At 36.8% G+C, this 14,690-nt stretch overlaps 1 protein-coding gene across 1 annotated transcript in view; it reads left to right on the top strand.

Annotated features, from left to right (window-relative positions):
- Positions 1 to 14,690, top strand: part of LOC113226433 (protein pellino) — a 132,964-nt gene that overhangs the window by 33,170 nt on the left and 85,104 nt on the right. The window lies entirely within an intron of this gene.

Genomic DNA, 14,690 nt, shown 5'->3' with positions numbered 1-14,690 from the left:
AGTGAAAGTATGTTTTCGGACCTAATATCGCGTGTTTGTTGTTTCTAACAAACCAACAACCTTTCGAGCTCTTTACAGGTCCCATTGTTACAATTTTAGATCTGAAAAATGTTTCATTTCCAACAGAATGAGATTATTTCCTTTTTTGGTTGGTTCTCGCTGTATTACAAAACTTTATAAAGGTAAGTACGAATACAGTTGGTGAGTGGAAAATTATAAAATGTTCTATGAAGAAAGTTCCGGGCACTATAAGGATCTCCTTGGCAAGGAGTATTGCTTTGTTAATAAGTATTCAGTCCAGGATTTAATAAAAGCATCGCTCTAGGCTTTTGAAATAATACTATAATACAGTAGCATTAGAGCTCCTTGTGAAAGAGTTCGTCCAGGGAATTACTGTCACCTATCATCTTGTCTATTTCTGCCCGCCAAGCAGTAATGTAGGCATTACTGCGTTCCAGTTTCGAACGGTAAGGGTGCTGGTGACGTTACAGAAACATGGAACTTGTCAACATATGTCTCAGAGTGTCGGGCGCAGTGGCAGTGTCCCTCAGATCTTTGTGAATTAAAGCTCTGAGTGGCACTGCAACTGTTATGGAAGACGTATCGTTTACCATCAGGTGCACGGTTTGTTCGTCCAGTCACTTAGTATTATAAAAAAATAAAAAGTCCGACTAGTATTCTGTTCCGAGTCAGATGTCGAACGAAAGAATGCAATATTATCGACCGGTGTCAAGTGAGCGGGGTGCTTGTGGTACGAATTCCATTATTAGCCACTTATTTGCTCGATAGTGAAAGGAATTTTGATAGTGATGAAAATGTGTAGGCGCCCTGGTCAGAGCAATTTCGATTTGTATTTGCGCTGTATGCATTTTCGTTAAGGCCAAATATGTAAGCATCAGGTTATTTGGAAAGGCAAAATAAACATTTTGCGTAATAGAAATAATAGCAGCCCTCAACGACATCACCGACACCCGTCGGGCCTTAGCCACTGTTAACGTGCCCGCTATATTCGAGCAAAGCGGCATGTCGCGAACAGATGGCAAACGCCCGGACAGAATGACTCTCATCCCTTGGAGTACTGGTGTGGGACGCCACATGTGCCGACACATTTGCCCCATCCCATCTCCAGCACACCAGTAAGAAGGCTGGCTCCGCAGCTGAGCTGGCGGAAAGAATGCAAACTAATAAGTACCAGTACCATATTTACAGCCTTTGGAGTCAAAAGTAGTGGCCCGTGGGGTCCCAGTGCTCTCCATCACAAAATGTTATCTAAAAATTTAATAGAGTGTCTGGGAAACCCGAGGGCCGGCTGCTACCTCGCCCAACGTATTAGCATAGCCATACAAAGGGGGAACGCTGCCAACATTTTGGGTAACTTGCTCGGAGGACCCAATTTTATTCATATAATTTAAAAAGCCTAGCTTTCCTTCCTAGTATTTAGCTTTTTTGTTCTTTACCTGTATAATTATCACAATAGCGAGATATTATGAAGGTATTACAAAACAATCGGGCGTTCACTTTGACTCATCGGTACCAACTAGCCAGCTAGTTATCGAACTGTCACTGAACATGTCAATAAAATTATTATTGATAATTATAAAATTAATTGAAATAACAGTGCGATACCGCTTGCAATGTCGCGGCATGGGTATCTAAACACATTTTACCGCTTCGAGACATATCGAAACGTGTAAAATGTCAATAAAATTAAAACTGACTTTTTAATATTTTTTATATTAGTATTACACTATAAGAATGAAACAATATTTAAAATATTGTGATTTACGATATTTAATAACGCACACATCATAGCTCCGCAATTGGAAAACCCTGTGTCGCAGATCGCAGGTGCACAAATTACACCCAAACTCACGAGAGTAATAAATGTAGCATACAAATATTTCTCCCGGCCCGGGAATCGAACCCGGGACCTTTGCGTGGCTGTCCAGCATAGTAACAGTTCGGTCACAGAGGCAGTTAAATGTTACTTGTTTAATAATTTTAATGTTTTTATAAAAAAACCGAATTGAAAAGTTCGTGGGATTACATCTATTTGCCAAGTTTTATTGAAATCGGTTTAAGAAAAGTCTGCGAAACTGGATTCGTCCCCTAGTGTGCCACCCTTAGAGGAATATTTTCTTCAAATATAAATGGGACCAATACTGAGGTTCTTTCTAACAAAGGGTCATCAAAATCGGTTCACAAATGCGTAAGTAATCGCGTAAGATACATAAAAAAAAAAAACAATCGAACTAATTGCATGCATGGAACTTTAGGGTTACAATTGTTCCATGTAGAACTGAGCACTTCCACGGAACTACTGGGAATAAACGCAATTGAGAATCTCCTATTTGAAGTCGATTAAAAAAGTTTGGTGTTGATTATTTCGTAATAATGGAAATACATTTTTACATGATATTTTAGTAAATATTTTAATTTTTGATAATAAAGTAAACAGACGAAACAAACAACCAGCAAAGAAAATAATTATCTTAATAATTTTGAACGGTTTTGTTTCATAAAACATTGTACTGCATTATACTACATGTTTTAACGTTTGTACAAAGTGCAATAAAAAAAAAGAATGCACAAATATGGCACAAGATGTCGCGATGAAGTAACGATGGCAAACCAGAAATAGAGTGGCGCTGTACATGTTTTCATTTAGGACGCCAGTAAAATGTTACGGCTTGGATTTATTACAGTCGTTTACCAGCTTTATAACCAGTTACGAAAGTAAAGCGTATTATTCTTTGAATCGCACATGCGAACAAGATATCGCGGAAGTGTGTTCCTGCATCCGAAATAGACGAGTTTAGATCGTCCACTTTAGGATTAACGCAGACTCGAGCTTACGTACGCACAATATATGCATATTGTGTTCGTATCTGAGACAATATTGAATTATTTAAGACGAATTGTTGTGGGATACATTATATTATAGTGTTAGGGAATTTTTTCAATAATTATTATTACATAAAAGAATTTAAATTAATTTAAGTACCTGTTAAAAAATAGACTGGGAAACCCAAGGGCCGATTCCTTGCCCAACGCATTAGCATAGCCATATAAAGAGGGAACGCCGCCAGCATCTTCGGCACCTTGCCGCGGGGACCCAATTTTATTCATATAATTTAATCCTAGTTTTACTTTGTAGTATTTACGCTTTTATTGTACCTTACCTGTATGTTATGAAAATAAAATAGATAGAGTACCCGTGACTACTATTATTAATATGCATATTATTAATGTAATACTGATTATATAATTTAATTTGACCATGTAACGACCAATTTTTTGCATGCCTATCTTATTTTTGGCGAAAGTTGTTTGTACTCACTGTATTACTTTGTTTTTGATTTGATTGATGTTAACGGATAAAATTAAATTTTACAAGCTCTTGTTAAACAATAAGGTAGATTTCGTAATGTTTGAAAAGTTTCGTGTGGGTAATAATTAATCTCGAAATCAGCAGTGGCAATAGTGACTGGCATATATGTATAATAAATTATCGCACCTGAGATCAAATACTGTCATAAGTCGAACTTGTGGAATTAAGAAAACACGATTTGAAAAAAAAAAATATCTAAATGGATCCTATTGGGATACGATTATTTTTATTGATACATGATAATATGTAGTCCATTTATTAACGAGAATGTATATTTATTGGTTTTATTCACCAATCTTTTTGAACTTTCAAATCGTGTCTTCTCAATTACACAATTTTGAGTTACGAGAGTAATTGCTTTCATGTGCGTTATATACGGTAGATATTTTTGAGCGGTGGTTTAGAAAGCACTTATACTCGTACATCATCGAAGTGAGATGTCAGTTGTTCCGTGCTTGAACGGATGTTGTATATTTCTTTAATGCGCGATTTTATCTCAGAACGTTGCCTGTGGGTATAGTGTAATAATAAAACAAGTAGTGTAACTCCATACAAACGTAGCGACGCACACAATCGCATAATCTCGCGGTGCACTTGCGTTGCATAGCGCGAGTCGTCATACGCTCCAGTCATTATAGAATTTAAGCATTCGCTCGCCGTTTAAACAATTACATCAAATAGTAGACGTGTTTATTGTTCTGTTTATGGTTGTTTGAACAAAAGTGCGTCAAATTTAGAATTGTTCAGCATTTCATTTCTATTTCATAATCATATTTCTGTATCCGAAATATTCTTTTCCGAAGGCCATCAGCGGCCAACTGCAAAATATCCTTCATAAAAAAATAAAATAAATATCTAAAAGTGATGGTGGTATAAAAATATCAATCCGTAAGTACTGCATTTAACAAAGGTTAATTCAATATAACACGAAAATACTGTGATGAACACCTTAATTTTTTCAAATTATGTTTGTAGCCTGTAGGTACAACTAAAATAATAAAGTCTGACAACTCTACGCTCCGTCTCAAGTAGCATTTTGACGTGCCGAACGGGCAGGTGCTGCGTTACTTGTCTTGGGTTATATACTGTGCTGTAGGCGCGTTCAAATTCGAGTATATAGCTTCACTACAAATTTTCATATAACTTCTATTTGCAGTCACAGTTAATATGGAGGATGTGTTGACTAAAGCTGAAATTAGAGATTTTATCGATAATGTTAAACTATACTCTGTAGTATGGGATAGCAGTTCTGCCAGTTATTACAATCGACTGATAAAGAAACAGGCTTGGGAAGATTTATGTATATATTTTTATCACCGTATAGCCAATCTTCGTAATATTCATTTTGATTCGTAGCAGTAGAGCTCCTTGTGTAAGAGTTCGTCCAGGGAAGTACTGCTTTACCTATTTTAGCCGCCGTTCCGATTTAGATGGGTTAGGGTGCTGCTGAAAATATAGGCATATGGGGCTTGTCAATTTATGTCTCAGGGTGACGGGCGCAGTGGCAGTGCCCACAAGATCTTTAGGATTTAAAGCTCTGAATGGCAATGCAACTGTTATATACAGGCATCGCTTACCACCAGGCGCACGACTTGTTCGTCCCGCCACTTGGTATTATAAAAAAAATATTACTTAGACACAGTACTTATCTACGGTACTAATAGGTACGTTCTGATATTCTTTTTAACTGTTTCTTAAACTTTTACCCCTTTTTTAACTAAACGAGTAAAAATAATGCTTATTCTTCAAAATCAGTAAATTTATCCATCGTGGACACAGATCCAAAGGTGAGACATCAATAAAAATTTGCGCACGCTTCAGTAGCGCGCGTGACACGGCACATCGCTTACAAGCGTCTAATTTTATCCCCTTTTCTTGTACTAAACTAGAATCAATAAATTGTCTGTTGTCCGTATCGGACCTCCTATTAAATTGCATATGAATAATTCAAATGTCTTTATTACACGTTTGAATGATAAAAGTTACTCTTTGCATGATAATAAAAGAGGTAATTTAGAAAATAGTGACTGCTCAATTTGTTGGTTTGGCCGCGGTTAAAATGTTCTTTGTTTTTCGTAATGGCCTGAATGGGTTTCTCTTTTGTTTCGACCAGGTCTGAAATTTGAGTAATTGTATGACTTGAAATTATAATTAAGAACAACTTGTCCTTAGACTGTTGTGACATTGAGAGCGATTACACACAGCTACGTTTAGAAGAGCGTCTGCGGTGATTCAGTCGCTATGCAGTAGGGATAGTCTCTAATCGTGTATCTTTACACCGCGCGACTAAGGGTCGAAACATAAAACTGCGATCGGCGCGATGCGAATTCGAAACGCAAAACACAGCGACACGAATTACTGTGATGTTATTTCGTGCGGCAACGCATCGTACTGCCATGGTTCGGGTAACCATTTCTTCGACAATAGTCAACCGTACTGAACGTATTTTTTAAACTAGGTAGAGACATGGATTGTGAAAAGATGTTGCACTGCTGTTACTGAGAAGAAAGTATAGCAAAAAAACACAAAGAAGCTGGACTAACATCGCAGGAATGTACGATACGGAGCAATTCGCTAATTCTTGCGATGCGTCGTGCGAGCTCGTAGATTTCTGCGATACGACGTCGCATCGCAGTTTTGTGTTTCGATCCTAAAACAGCGATATGATCGCGATGCAAACGTGATGCAGCCAGGATACTTTATTTTTATGGTTTTGGAGATTCACCCGCCTGGGCCATTTCGTCGCGATGCACACACATGTCTGCATTGAATGCAATCGTGCATTTCAGAGCATCGTGCAGAGCATAATACCGCTTCTATTCAATTTGGTTGTATGATTAATTACACGAACATACGTCTTGTATTGTGTTTACCAATATAAACACAAATCTTCAATGTGTGTGACCTAAGCCACACTTCGCACAATACGTATCCAGTTAGAAGTCACGATTTGTAGTATTCGCTGGCAGCCGTAAGATATGGGCGGATTCTTTTATTGCAACCATGGTATATGTAGTTGTTACAAGTAAATTAATAGTGTCACATGGACCATGGCAGGTTATAGCAAATTTTCCGCCATGGAAATGTATGTTAGGATTAGGTATTATGAATATAAATATAGGCTATTTTTACATTGAGATCATATTGTTAGAGATCATGATGAAATCTGTATGTCTCGAATTTTATGTAGATATACTACAATTGGAAAATATTTCAGATTTTTCCGTTAAAATCTATGTAAAAGTAATAAATAAAAACAAAAGTGCTGAAAATTTTCAATAAAAACATGTTGCTGTATTTTCCTAGGTAAATGTTACTTTACATTTGTGTTCTCTATATTTACATAGGACGTAAACCCTTTTTCGTACCGATTTACATAACGAAAATAAAGTAACATCTGAAAGCTTGAAAGGCACTTTTAAAATGAAACAATAGTTTAGATAAATTTCAAGTTGTGTTATACTGAGCAAGATCGAACCGGTAACCGTTTAGGTGTACGTGCAAAAACTCGAGTGCCCTTTCCATTGCTGCTGCTAATGTTGCAATTTATTTTATTGGTCGTACTTGAATGAAATCGATAACTATTTTCAGTAAAATGGGAATCTTGAAATAGTGATAAAGAGATTAAAATTTGTACTTAGAAATAACTGCTGCCAATATATATGTTTAAACAGTCTTATAACAATGATGAGGGCGCTTCTTAGACCAGCACGATAGGGCGAGACTTGCGCGAAAACGACATAAAGCGAGAATTACAGTCGTGATAGACCTACTGGGTTATCTTAAAAGCATGAAATTGGGGCGCTCGCTGGTAGCATTGGGTAACATAAGTAACTATTAAAATTTATAATTAATTTTAAAAATATTTGCGACATAAAGTTATATTTAAACACAATAACGTTGCGTGTTCAATATTTTATCGATACTATTACTCTTAACCAATATTAAATTATAAGCAGATTATTATTTCGTGTTTGTACTAAAGAAATCTAATCAACGTTGTGCAATCCAATTAGTCTACTTTTTGACTCGTCAAGCGTAGAAGTTGGATTTGTAACGACACGCGTCTACAGACGAACGATGCAAACTCGACACATCAATGGTTGGAGCTATTTTGTATGGAATTCATTAGAGCTCTGTCATTTCTAAGTATGCACAACTAGGGCAAATTTGCTACTAGCCATAGACAGCCTGGGTGTTTGTGAATACGCTGAAGGAATACGAAAGGGAATGTAGAATTACGTTGGATCTAAGCTTTTAATTACATTCGGATCGAACTAATGTACGGTCGACACTTTTTAGAGGAGATATCCAAGATTTACTTTACTTTGTTTGTACTACTCTGGGTTTAAAAGCTCGCTGCATAAAACACCGGTTTCCCGTCAAGATGAATTTTTTGCCTCTTTTGACGAATTTTTAATTGAATCATCAAACATTTTTAATTGAAGCATTATTCAATTCATCTTTTAAAATATGCAATTATTGTGTGTGTTGTGCTACAATCACTGCTTGATAAGCTCATATGGAAATAAGTTACATTATCACTAAAAAACGTCATTTTATTTCAATCGCTTTTTTAATGTAAAAACTTCGCTGTCCTTTAATGCTGTAAGGTTTATTTTATCGAAACATTTTACAAAGTCGATAACAGATTAATGCGCACTGAGTAATTTAACGTTGGAATTATCCTAATAAGCAAGTTGACTAATCGGAGAAAATGGGAAACACACTCCTTTGTTCACATACGGTGTGTGAAATTTGTCACCTGTCGATTATGAGTCTTTTGGGGTTAGATTAGGTACAACAATTGTATTTTGAGTTTTACCGTTTTGTTTATGTATAAATTAATTTCAGTGTAGTAGACTCTCTTTCGTAGAAATTGTAATAAAATTTTATGTTGGACATCCTTAGACAATATTTTACATTTTTTTGTTATGTGCAAATATTATTGTTTATGTTAGTGACGCTCATATTATGCCTTGACATTCTAGTTTAAGGGTTGTATTCTAGAACTCTACTCAATGCTCAAGTCAGGACTTGAGTATGATTCAAAGCAATAGAAATCATACTCAAGTCCTTTCCATTAGGGTCGTATTTCCAGTGCTTGAAATCATACTCAAGTCTGCTCAAATCCTGACTTGAGCATTGAGTACAGTTCTGGAATACGACCCTAAATGTAATATTGTGGCATTGATTAAAGATAGTTAGGAGAAATTCTTCACGACACTTGGATCAGGTTTAAACGGATTTTAAATGTCATAGCCAATTCACAAGGAGCGGCCGCGCTCGACTGTTCACCTAAGTAACTCACACAAAAAGCTCATCTTGTTAATGCTCGCCCATTTATAAAGCATTGAGCATCAAATTCACACCTATTTTTATATGGCAACCCTGCCAAAGATATCATGTCATAGGACCATGTTAGATGACTGATTAAACTGGACAGATTCAAACGACACCAACGCCATCCCCTCTACTATCTCACCCATGTCATTCAAACTGACATGGCAATAGTAAACATAGAAACCACGATCGAGAGTAGTTAAAGTGATTCATGGATAGTTTAGTAAATCGTTTCTCTAGTTAGAAAATAACACGTTAATAATATTGGCTAAGATTTATCCTTTTGTATATAGCACTTAACTACATAAACAATAAAACGAATTATGTTACGTACGTTTAAAGTGATAACTGTTTATTTCAATGATTTTTCAGTACAATACTTCTATATCTATAGGTTTGTTCCATGACATTTGAATATAATATCGATAGCTATCAGTGAAAATACACGCTGAGCAATTAATCGACGAAATTGACCTAGTAAGCGGTTCACTAATCAGAGGAAATCGGAAAGTACGATTCGGTTCAGTTGCTATAAAATTGTTTTTCCGCAACAACGACAACATAATTTATTAACCACTTTCTTTCAATTTGGAGGCCGACTACGACCAAATTATTTACGTACGTCTGTAGCTTCACTGGCTCTTTGTTCTCGGTTAAATTTTGCACTGACTGCGATGGAAAGCTAAGAACCCTGACATTTGAACTTTTGAGTATTTAGCGTTTAGAAAGCTTTTGTTAAAGTAGTTACTTTTCAAAAGTATTGATTGATGTAATTAACTAATTCATATCTGTGTGAGTTATTGCTGCGTTTTGTGAGTGCAACCAATGTCGGATAAATGGTCATATGTATGATTCGATGTGCTTTTTTGGTTTGGAAAATGGAACAATATACGGGCACGTAATATAGAAAATTATAAAAGCAAACGTTGAAATGCCCGTTAACTTAATTATATTACAAATTATATAGCAACACTAGAACTCTTTGTTAAAGTTTTCGTCCAGGGAAGTACTACCACCACCATACCTATTTCTGCTGCTAAGCAGTAATGTGAGCATTACTACGTTTCAGTTTAGAAGAGTACGGGTCGTATTCCAGAACTCTACTCAATGCTCAAGTCAGGATTTGAGCAGACTTGAGTATGATTTCAAGCACTGGAAATACGACCCTAATGGCAAGGCCTTGAGTATAATTTTCAATGCTCACTGAAATACTCAAGTCCTGAGTTGAGTATTGAGTAGAGTTCTGGAATACGACCCTAAGAGTGCTGGTGAAATTAGAGGCACATGGATGTGTCAACTTTATATTTCAGAGTGACGGGCGCAATGAGAGCGCCCTAGAAATCTTTCGATCTGATTCTTTTCTTTAAGAAAAAGTTGTTAGTGGCACTACAACTGTTATGGGTAGGCGTGTCGCTTATCAGCAAGCGCACGACTTAATCGTCAAATCACTTGATATCATAAAAACAATTGACCACTCCCAATTTCCCTGCTCTGTCCAATATTTTAAGATAGGACATTCGTATCCCGAGACTGGCATTTAGAATGCTTTAAGGTCTTTGCCTAACGTGATTCGACACCGAGAGAATCTTTTTTCGCACGATAGTCTGTAAGCCTACCGCAAACATACCCGATGGACTACACCAGGTTGGCACTCCCATAATCATTGTAAAAGCGTTATTATATTGCAATTAACGAAATGAACTAATTAGCGAAGTCAAAAATATCTAAGTTCTAAAAATTTACTTTCTAATTTTACATTTTTCAAAATACTTAAGCAGCACCATATCGTTTACACATTTGAATAACTGAATGATCTGACCTAGACGAATAATAAAATATCGGTTCATAGGTTAGGTTTGTTTATATGATTCATTGCAACCGTAAGGCATTTCAATCAAAGTCAATAAAAAAATTATCGCTTTAGTAATATCGAATAATTGGGTTTTTTTATATTTAGGCGTAATGGCTGTAGGTATTTTGTACAACGGTATTATATTTCGATGTTTTAAACTAGGTCATTTTAACTTTTGGTTACATACGGTGCCGAACGCGATGCCTTTAGTTGGATCGAAGGGAGCAGATATTTTCTTACCCTCATATACGTATCAAGGTTGTTGCTGATGCAGGTTTTTTACACATCAGTGGATGCTGACTTTAGGTATTTAAAAAAATCACGAAAAATATACATCTTACTGAATGTATGTACATGAAAAACCTTTTTATCTTCTTTGGTATGTATATATTGTAATAAAATATTATTTAAATGATTTTGTGACATTTATTAACAATCTTCATGAAAACAATGAATGTGCCTAGCTTAATCGTTACGGAGTTTTATCAAGTTTGTGAGCTGCTTTTTCGGCTTACCGTCTGCTTCTGGAAGGATTGTAAATTATTCCAGCGTGCCTTTTAGGTCATGTCATGACTCGAACGTCCGCAATGAATATCAGCATTGATGAATGCTGATGCTGATATTTTAATTTAGGCTGATAATCCGCGGATGCGTATACTGATTTTCGCAACAACCCTTATACGTATTTGTTAGTGAAATTAGTGAAGGTACTAATTTGCTAAATTCCTTCATTTTGAAACTTGCCATACCCACATCTACATCATAACGAACACTTGGAAGCCACAACCCATGATGTATGGTACTTACGTTTGTACGATACTCATCCGTCAGAGCTTTATACCGGCCCTACTGCATCCATTTTCACATTACTAAGGTCCGTAGCGTAGAAAAAGCTTCGATACTTGACGCCTTTAGTAATTGCTTTTAGAATTTACAGACGCCTTTAGAAATTACAGGAACATGGGACTGACAACTTATGTTTCGCGGTGATGGACGGAGTGGCAGTGCCCCTCAAACTGCCTCCGTGGCCGAACGGTTACCATGCCGGACTGCCATGCAGAGGTCCTGGGTTCGATTCCCAGGCCGGGAGAAATATGTATATGGCCTACATTTATTTCTCCCGTGAGTTTGGGTGTAATTTGTGGTTGTCTATGTGTCTGTCCATGGCACCCGCGACACAGGGTTTCCCTAGTGCGGGGCTATGTTGAGTGTGTGCGTTATTATTAATAAAAAAAAAATCTTTGCGATTTAAAGTTATCAATCTAGAAATGCTATGGATAGGCTTATCGCTTACCACCAGGCGCACGATGTTCGTCCCTTCAATAATTGGTATCATAATAAAAATACTGCTGTACCTTGCTAATAGTTTAGTGCTATTGGATGGGGAGAATGGCATAAGGCAACTTTCACTGCTAACCTGATTGTTGCCAGATACATGTTATGTGGTATAGAGCCAGTCATTTCATTACCCACGCTTCCAACAATACCATTGCTCTTATGGGGACCTAAAAAAATATTTGTTTCCCTGGTTACGGCAATTGAATTTCGTGCCCAAGATACGATACCCAGATAAACCCTGTTGGGAAACAAAATTTAATCACTATCTCTCTGGTGATATTTGAGTTAATATGAATATAATTAACTTCTTCGTTATTATGGGGATAAGTGCCGCGTTATTCTTTTTAATGGGCAAACGGTAACGACACTGGAGCCGTAATTATAGCACGTGAATGCCGAAGTGGCACTCTTTTGGACAGGGAACAATATACATATATATAACAATATATATGTATATACTTTACAATTATCATATTATTCAACATATTTACTTGCGAACGTATAAGAATAACACTTGCTTTTATAATCCCTTTATAAGAATGTGTCAGCTTAAGAACGGAGATACCTATGAAAAACTGCGGTTTGAATATTTTTGACTTAAGATTCAGAATATTTTTGTTTTCATAATACCAAGTGACAGGACGAACAAGTCATGCGCCTGGTGGTCAGCGACACGCCTATCCATTGCAGTTGCAGTGCCACTCAAGAGCTTTAAATCACAAAGATCTTTGGGGCACTGTCACTGCGCCCGCCATCCTGAGACCTAAGTTGGCAAGTCCCACGTGACTGTAACCTTACCCTGCAAAACCGGAACGCATTACCTATTACTGCCTGGCAGCAGAAATAGGTAAGGTTGCCACCTTACTTCCATGGACGAACTCTTTCACAAGGAGCTCTATTGCTGCTGTATAATAATATTTAAATATCATATTTAATTCTTATCAATGTAATTTGATTGTTAACTGTTTTGTTGTCCATATAACAAATAAATAAATAAATTACATGATCATCATAAACTGCTTAATATTTCTGTATAGAATGGAGTTAAGAACTACTACTTCGCAGTTTGTAAATAATTTATACAGTGCCTGCATCGATCCAACGTCGTCAGGGCTTCTTGCGTCGGTTACGCAACACAGAGTTAGAATCTAATTCGATTAGAGCAGGAAATGCTATTCCCTGTTTCTTGCCGATGCGTTTGTTGAGTGCTAGAGTGTGTAAGAAACACGCTTAAAATCTTTTAACAGTAAAGTGTTCTTGAATGGTTTTAGGTCATTAACCACTTTCACCGATCCTAAAATAGAAACAAGACAACACAGTGCACACTGAAATTCAGCAAACGAATATATGGCAAAAGCAACAATTTCTCTTTATGGATTCAGCGTGGATTACTCACCGCCCACAAATGACCAATAATGTCGGCACCATTACTCGACCAGAGTATTGTTTCACGATTTCATCGATTTACGTGCAGTTAAACTAAGTATTTATTGGTTCCATGTAGCTCTGATTCGAAATCTGGGACCAAACGGTAGTACTTTCACCTAATTTATCAGTTTTATTGCCGGCCGGTCGTCCCTTTATCTCTGACCCTAACTTCGCGCATTTTAGTAAAATTGATTTCTTGCGCAGTGACCTAAATGTATGTAACTTACTTGTTGGCTACTCAGGTAAAGTTGGGTTTGTAAAGACGATCTTATGCTAACAAGATGGATATTTGCATGTTTCTAGTTTCATACCAAAATAGTTGCGTGTTCACTAAAAGCCAACGAAATGTGCGACCGGTAACACTACACTGACGAAGAACTATCCATTGCGTGCTGTGCACTGATTTAGAACATTCGTGCTTACACAATATGCAGTGTAATTGAGTTCGTAAACTAAGCTCTTTGTTCTATTTTTGTCTGAACTTGCTTTTGTGATAGCCGAGAAATAATCTTATCGACTTTAACACGCTCCTGCTTTGTTCTGGCAAGTCTTACTGGAGCATTGCACTTTTGTTCAAGTAACTTTGATTACGATACCAATGAATGCTTAGTAAATAGTGTAAAATAGTATTTGTTCTTGCACGTACAAACACATTATGTCACCGCGCTTCATCTGTCATTACACCCTGTTATACAATAGCGTACAAAGGCTGCACTTGTACAGCTTCCCATGCGTGCTTCCACAATGTAAACATTGTCTAATTTTTTGCGCCTTGTGCAACACCTCGTATGGAGAATTAAGCAGAAGCGAAACTACCACTGTTTCCAAGGCCAAAAACACTCTCGTTTGGTTTGAGATTTTGTCTTTGAGTGTGACGTTTTCGAAGATCCATCGCGATAAGTATGCAGGTTGACGTCGGTTTGTTTTTCTGTTATTGTTAACTTTGTCATAGTTTACCAATTTAAACCTTTGCCTTTTCCTTAACGGAAAGAATTTAAAAAACAACAACAACACCTGATTGCGATGTCATGGCTCAGTGCTTAAGTACGTTTATTTTCTTCTTAATATTAAGGACATGATCTGTGTTTACACCGTTACACATACACCAAAGGTGAAATATTATAGTATTGATTGTATATTACATCATCTAATAAAATAGTAAAACTATGCTTTCTATTAGACACGTCGAACTTGTAATGCCAAGATAGTCTTGATATTTTCAGATAACTTTGTGTGAAATTACAAAATTGCTTTATCTAATGCTTACGTCTGTCTTCGAGCTTCACGCTTTTATTGTTTCTTTATAAATCTCACGGAAGTTTAAGTTTCCCAGGGTCT

This window comes from Hyposmocoma kahamanoa, unplaced genomic scaffold (assembly GCF_003589595.1).
Source record: "Hyposmocoma kahamanoa isolate Upper Pololo Valley unplaced genomic scaffold, ASM358959v1 192, whole genome shotgun sequence".
NCBI classification, from domain to species: Eukaryota; Metazoa; Arthropoda; class Insecta; order Lepidoptera; family Cosmopterigidae; genus Hyposmocoma; species Hyposmocoma kahamanoa.
The sequence above is the reverse complement of the archived record's forward strand: the minus strand, read 5'-3'. Positions and strand labels throughout refer to the sequence as shown.